The sequence below is a fragment of the Mesoplodon mirus genome (assembly GCF_964341445.2).
Source record: "Mesoplodon mirus genome assembly, chromosome: 12".
In the NCBI taxonomy this organism is placed as follows: domain Eukaryota; kingdom Metazoa; phylum Chordata; class Mammalia; order Artiodactyla; family Ziphiidae; genus Mesoplodon; species Mesoplodon mirus.
Window position 1 is genome coordinate 54,465,492 of NC_138988.1, and position 6,860 is coordinate 54,472,351.

General features: G+C 41.7%; 1 pseudogene across 1 annotated transcript; it reads left to right on the forward strand.

Annotated features, from left to right (window-relative positions):
• The first annotated feature begins 3,853 nt into the window (after nucleotides 1–3,853).
• LOC309813124 (tyrosine--tRNA ligase, mitochondrial-like) lies at nucleotides 3,854–5,211 on the forward strand (annotated as a pseudogene). The gene has a single exon. The product of its transcript is annotated as a tyrosine--tRNA ligase, mitochondrial-like (transcript).
• The last annotated feature ends 1,649 nt before the right edge of the window (nucleotides 5,212–6,860 follow it).

Below are 6,860 nucleotides of genomic sequence, written 5' to 3' on the forward strand. Positions count from 1 at the left end.
CAGACTGAAGAGTCTGTATTTTATACTCAAGATGATGACAGACACTGAAGGAGATTTTGATCAGGCGAGGGAGATGATCAGAGATAATCATATAAGATTTTCACATTAGTGACTGGGAAGTCTGCAAGATACATCTGAGGGCATAAGACTCTGTCAGGAAAAGAAGTGTGAAATAACAACTCTTCCCAGAGTCATGACCAGGAATGAAGGGAAATCCTAGATAAGAAAGGTAACGGGAGTTCAGTTTGGAAGTAATTGGTGTCTGAATTGACTTGGATGAACCAGAGGGACTCTTGCGGAAGCAGATCCCCAAGTACCCTATACTTAACAATAATTGTAGCCAACACGTGTTGTCCACACATTCATTACTATGTGACAGATCCTGTTCTGAGTTTTTAATATGAATAACTGCCTTTAGTCCTGACAACAGCCCTATGCAGTTGATAGTATTATCGTACCCATTTTACAGGTGGGGATACTGAACCCCAGGAAGGTTAAGTCATGACAGAGCTAGAATTCCAGCCCGGCAAGAGGGCTGCAGAGCCCAGGCTCTCAGCAACTTTGTCATCTACTGCCATCACACCAGCTACCTCCCGGTCTCCCCACTAGACTGTGACATTCTTGAGGCAGGGACTGTGTTTCTCATAGCTTTAGCTTCCTGTGACTGATCCATATTTGTTGCTTAATAAATACCTGTGAATGAGAGGATGATTCATTGAATAAACTCCATAATATGTAATATTCAAGAACCGAGAGTCTGCAGACTGTGAATTTGGGAAATAAAATCTGTGGTGCCCTCAATGCCTGATAACCAAATGAGGCTAGAAATGCTTGTCAAGGGATCTAAACACCAGCATAAACTTCCTCTTAAAATGCTGAAAACTGCTTCCCGAAGTAAAAATGGTACAAATGAGGATAGATTTCACCCAGGAGAAAGGATTTATGTGTTTGACAATTATGTTAATCAGTTTTATCCTAGTAAAACGTCCATCTCTAATTCTTACGTTTTTAAGAAGGTAAAATTAAAACAAAACAGCTTTAAATCTTTTTCTCTAACAATACAGTTGTCTTTGGTATCCATAGGGGATTGGTTTCAGGACCCCCTCAGATACAAAATCCTCAGATGCTCAAGTCCCTTATATAATATGGCTTAATATTTGCTTATAACCTGTGCACATCATCCCTTATACTTTAAATCATATTTAGATTACTTATAATACCTAATATGATGTAAATGCTATGTAAACGGCTGTAAATACAATGTAAACGCTATGTAAATAGTTGCCTGAAGCTCAGAAAAATTCAAGTTTTGCTTTTTAGAACTTTCAGGAATTTTTTTCGAGTCTTTTAATCTGTGGTTGGTTGAAATCTGTAGATTTGGAACCTGTGGATACAGAGGGCTGACTATACTTGCTTCCTAAGAAATGCTGGACAACTTCCCTATCATTTTTTTTTTTTTTTTTTTTGCAGTACGCGGGCCTCTCACTGTTGTGGCCTCTCCCATTGCAGAGCACAGGCTCCAGACGCACCGGCTCAGCAGCCATGGCTCACGGGCCCAGCTGCTCTGCGGCATGTGGGATCTTCCCGGACCGGGGCACGAACCCGCGTCCCCTGCATTGGCAGGCAGACTCTCAACCACTGCGCCACCAGGGAAGCCCCCTCCCTATCATTTTGACATTATTTTCCAATCTTCAAAATCATTCAACTGAATAGTTATTAACTAAAATATATTACAAGACTTGAAAGTTGGAAACTTAATCAAACAAAAGTTATTACTTTAATTACAACAAACTGTTCTAACTGTTCATTTCACAAAAGTACAAAATCACTTAACAGTACAGGTTCAATGACTTAAAAAATATAAGTATCTTAAGGTGGATTTATTTAGCTGGTGTCAGAGAAATGATTAGTAACCATTTTAAGAGCTACATTTAATTTGTACTTCAAATTCATGCTATTTCACAGCTCAAAGCATAAAACATGCATGTGTGCTAATTAGATTCAATGACTATTTGAGATTTTCTGGTAAAAATTTTGTACCCTAGTTAAAGATAAGTATTTGGAGGGTAATGGTAGCTTTTAGGAAGCCCTTATCAAAAGACTGTACCCCCTAAGCAGCTTCCGCCATTATTTAAGCCATCTTTACTTTTTTTTTTTTTTTTTCCTGCACCACGTGGCTTGTGGGATCTTAGTTCCCAGGCCCCCGGCAATGGAAGCACAGGGTCCTAAAAGATGGCCAGGGAATTCCCAAGCCATCTTTATCTCTGATTAACTCCAGAGGGTTTGTCAATTGACAGAAGATCAGAAGTGAATTTTTAGGAGTGGTGCCCTAGACCTCACCCAGTATCCTGTGTTCAGCCACTTTTGGGAGAGTCCGACCCCTGATCTCAGATTAACTGAATTCCACTGCTAGAAAATGGTCACATTTTCCTGAAGTGACCATTTCCTGCAAAATACTTTCAGAATATATGAAAGGACCGAGAGCAGAGTCTTTGCCTCTCCACAGAGGAAGCCAAATGCTGGTTTGCTGACAAATATTTGTACACGTACCAGAATTCAATCTGAGACCCACTTTTATCGTGAAGTGTTACCTGGTAGTGAGGATGTGGCAAGACCTGGGGTTCTGATCCATTTCCAACTTCTCTCATCAACCAAAGGTAACCAAATATTTGTCAATGACAAATTGGTCCGTTCACAGCAGTTCTACAAACACAGAAACTTTAGATTAATGGCTAAGAATGATTGCAGAGAGTATTTGGTAACAAAACACCCGGCCCGAGTGTATCAGGGGTGAAGAATTCATAGTGGGATGCAGTGCTCTTGTGTAATCATTTGCACAAGTCTCAGATGTTATTAATTATTAACCTGCTGAATCATTGGGAAAGCATGGGTCACTTGCGCTGCAGGCATTTCAAAGGGCTGCCTCCTTCCTGAAGTTGACAGTAGACTCATTGGTTCTTGTCTAGAGTTGCCAAGGCATATGCTTATCTCCAAGTCATAATAACATTCAACCATCTGCTCTGGGTCCTCATTCCTCACCTAGAGGCTATCAGAATGCTACCAGTCCTGTAGGATTTCAGAGGAAGTCATTCAGAGAGGCTGCCTTTGAAATTTGTTATCATTTTGCCTGCACACACAGAACAAACTCCTGAAAGACAATTAAAACACTGAGCTATTTTTCCAACACTTAATGTTTTACTTGACTGATTTTATAGACACCTTTTATTATGCTTGCCTGTTTTCCATCTCAGCCAATTGCTCCAATGAAACATATTGCTTCTCTTACAGGGAACACCCATAAGACATTTTTCTCTAACTAGAGAAAATGAGATTATCGTTTTACCACAGAACTTTTTAAAGTTTTCAAATCACATCTTCTACATGAATATTTCACAGAAAAATAACAATTCTGTACATAAAATTCTACTTCTGGGCGAAGTATACAATCTTTAGTCGGACCTCAAAATAAAATTGGGGTAGCATTTGCCAATTTGCAAAGAGTCTCTACACATATGATCTTATTTCTCATCAAAACCACATGATGCTGGGGGGAGGGATAAATCAGCAGTTTGGGATTAACAGATACACACTACGATACATAAAATAATCAACAAGGACCTACTGTATGGCATAGGAAACTATACTCAATATCTTGTAATAACCTAAATGGGAAAAAAATTTGAAAAAGAACAGAAATATATATGCATAACTGAATCACTCTGCTGTACTCCTGAAACTAACACAACGTTGTAAATCAACTATACTCCAATATAAGATAAAAATTAACAAACAAACAACAAAAAAATAAACCCACATGAGGCAGCATTTCCTTCCTGCTGCTGCCAGGGTGGCGATGCCCCTGTTGCGGTGCATTTCCTGGGGCCGGTGGTTTGGGAGCCCAGGCCGGTCAGGAGTCTTGCCCCGGGGCTGTGTAAAGCCCACTTGGGCGCCCAGGGGTTGCTGGAGGTGCAGAAGGCTCGGGGTCTGTTCAAGGAATTCTCCCCAGAGAGAGGAACGAAGACAGAGCTCCCCCAGCTCTTTCACCGCGGCCTGGCAAGCAGTTTTCCCCAGGCCATCCACCGCCGCTTCGACCGCACGGCGGACTGGCTTCCTGTGGGGCACCTGCGGGCGCTTTGGGGCCTCACTACCAGCGAGCGCGCCACCACGTGACCACGCTGGTGGGAGGAGCCATGGCGCCCCGGCGAGACTAAAGCTGCGTCACCGCAGAGCACTAGGCGCTGGACGCGGAGCCTGTGTGAAGAGGCGCGCGCGCCTGCTCCAAGGGCTCGAAGCTCATCAGCAGTGGCTGTTCACTAATGGGCAGACCTGGGGCAGCTTCATGGTGCTGCGCAACCCCGCCTGGTACCGGAAGCAGCACCTGGTGGACTTCTAGTGGCAGTGGTCGGCCACTTCCGCATAGGCACGCAGCTGAACCTCAAGAGCCTCCAAGGCAGGAGTTTGGCTGAGTTGTAACACCAGGTGCTCCAGGCCTCTGATTTCTACTACATGTTCCATCGTTATGGATGCCGGGTCCAGCTGGGTGGATCTGATCAACTAGGCAATATCATGTCCGAATCTGAGTTCATCCACAAGTTGACTGGAGAAGATGTATTATATTTGGAATCTCTGTTCCTGTAATTACAGCTGGAGCAAAACTGGGATAGTCTGCTGGCAATGCTGTTTGGCTTATGGTATCGATTTTTTGTCGGGCAGCAAGATAATTGGGTAGAAAGGTCCCTGAAGCTCTTCACTTTTCTGCCACTTTCAGAGATTGACCACATAATGTAGCTACGTGTCAAAGAACCAGAAAAGCGGGGTCCTCAGAAACGACTTGCTGCATAAGTCACAAAGCATGTTGAGGAACAGAAGGGCTGGACTCTGCTAAAAGGTTCACACAAGCCCTTTAGCAGCATAGATGCACTGGAGGTCATGTGCGATCAAGGGTTACAAGAGTTGTTGAAAGAAGCTTCATTTCTGAATTAGTTCTTGACACTGGAACAAGCGTCCTAGATTTGCTGCAAAGTAAATGCCATTCCAGATGGTCCCTGAGGGTATCAGATGATCACAGAAGGCAGAGTCAGTATAAATCACAGACAAGTAACAAATCCTGAGAGTATGTTAGTTGTCGGACCACATATTCTTAAGAATGGCCTTTCGTTACGTAAAATAGGAAAAAGGAATTTCTACGTGATAAAATGGCTTCAGCTATGATGAAAAACCCTTCTGATGGTTCAAACTTATTCATCATTCATTCCCAAGACATACGAACTTATACCTTCGCTTTTGCAAATCCAAAACAGAGAATGGAGTATACTCCTGGCCTCACAGGGTGAGTAATTTCATTATTTATATAGGTTGGTTATGTTTGTGGAGTAGTGGGCTATTTTATTTCCTGATCCATAAACATTAAGGACTACCATAGAAAAGCATGATTTCCAGGATTAATCTCTCTTAATAAGTATACTTCATGAAATACTAAATGCTGTCTTTCCTATCCTGTCCTTGCTCTTTTGGAGATGAGTAGGAACACTGAAAAAGAGGTACTATAAGGACTTGTGGATACTTTTATATCAGGTGTGTATCTCACTGGAATTTTTTGTTGTTTGGGAAGCAAATACAGTTCTCCGGAAAAAAAGGAGAAGAGTTAGAGGAAGCCATAGTTGGCATTAGAAATTGCAGTAGAAATAGTTTCTTATTTACTTATTTACTTACTTACTTACTTACTTATTTATTTATTGTCTGTGTTGGGTCTTCCTTGCTGCGGGCGGGCTTCCTCTGTTTGCGGTGAGCGGGGCCTACTCTTCAGTTGCGGTGCACCAGCTTCTCATTGTGGTGGCTTCTCTTGTTGCAGAGCACGGGCTCTAGGCGCACCAGCTTCAGTAGTCGTGGCACGTGGGCTCAGTAATTGTGGCTCGTGGGCTGTAGAGCGCAGGCTCAGTAGCTGTGGCGCACAGCATGTGGGATCTTCCCGGGCCAGGGCTCGAACCCGTGTCCCCTGCATTGGCAGGCGAATCCTTAACCACTGCGCCACCAGGGAAGTCCCCAAAATAGTTTCTTTTCAAGGAAAATAAAAATCAGTACTTGACTTTTCAGAAAGTTTCTAATCAATTTTCCAGTCCCTTGCCTGTATTTCCATATAATTAAATTGACTCATAGCCTTGTTTTTTAATTCAGTAAAAAGGTAGCAGTGTCTTAAAACTGATTTAAAAGTTGATAAATGTACAAGTTTCAACTTCTGTCCCCAATCAGATTGCAACTTGAGATGAACCAAAAAGTTAAGTAACCAACAATATGAAATAGAGGCAAATATTATACTAAATATCCAACCATATGAGAATACCAAAAGATATTCCAGTAAGAGAAGTTTTCAGGTCAAATTTAAAGGATTTGGAATCAAGACAGTTCAGTTAAGCTCTGCATTCATCAGGCAAGTTGATTCTCCAGAACTGTTTCCAACATCTGAAAAATCAAAGTATTAACACCCGTATTTCCCCTGAGGATCAAGTAAAACACAAACATACACACAAAATAGTCTACAATCAGATTTGTTCTAGAAAAACCTTACAGGCAGTAAAGCATGGCTTTAACAGTTCAAATTCTAGCCATTTACTACCTGCATTACTTGGAGCAAGTCATTTATCTTCATATGCAAAAATAGAGATGTAATAATACTTCAGTCAATTACAAAAATCTAAAAGGAAAAAAGTAATAAGATTTTCATACAGTATAAGCTCTATTGCTATGTTCCAAAGTAGATTTATATGTTAAAAAGCTATAGCTTATCTAAACTTCCTTCTGGGAGTAAAGTTAGGAAGAATTCATTTACTGACAATCTTTAATGTCACTTCATACCAGCAACT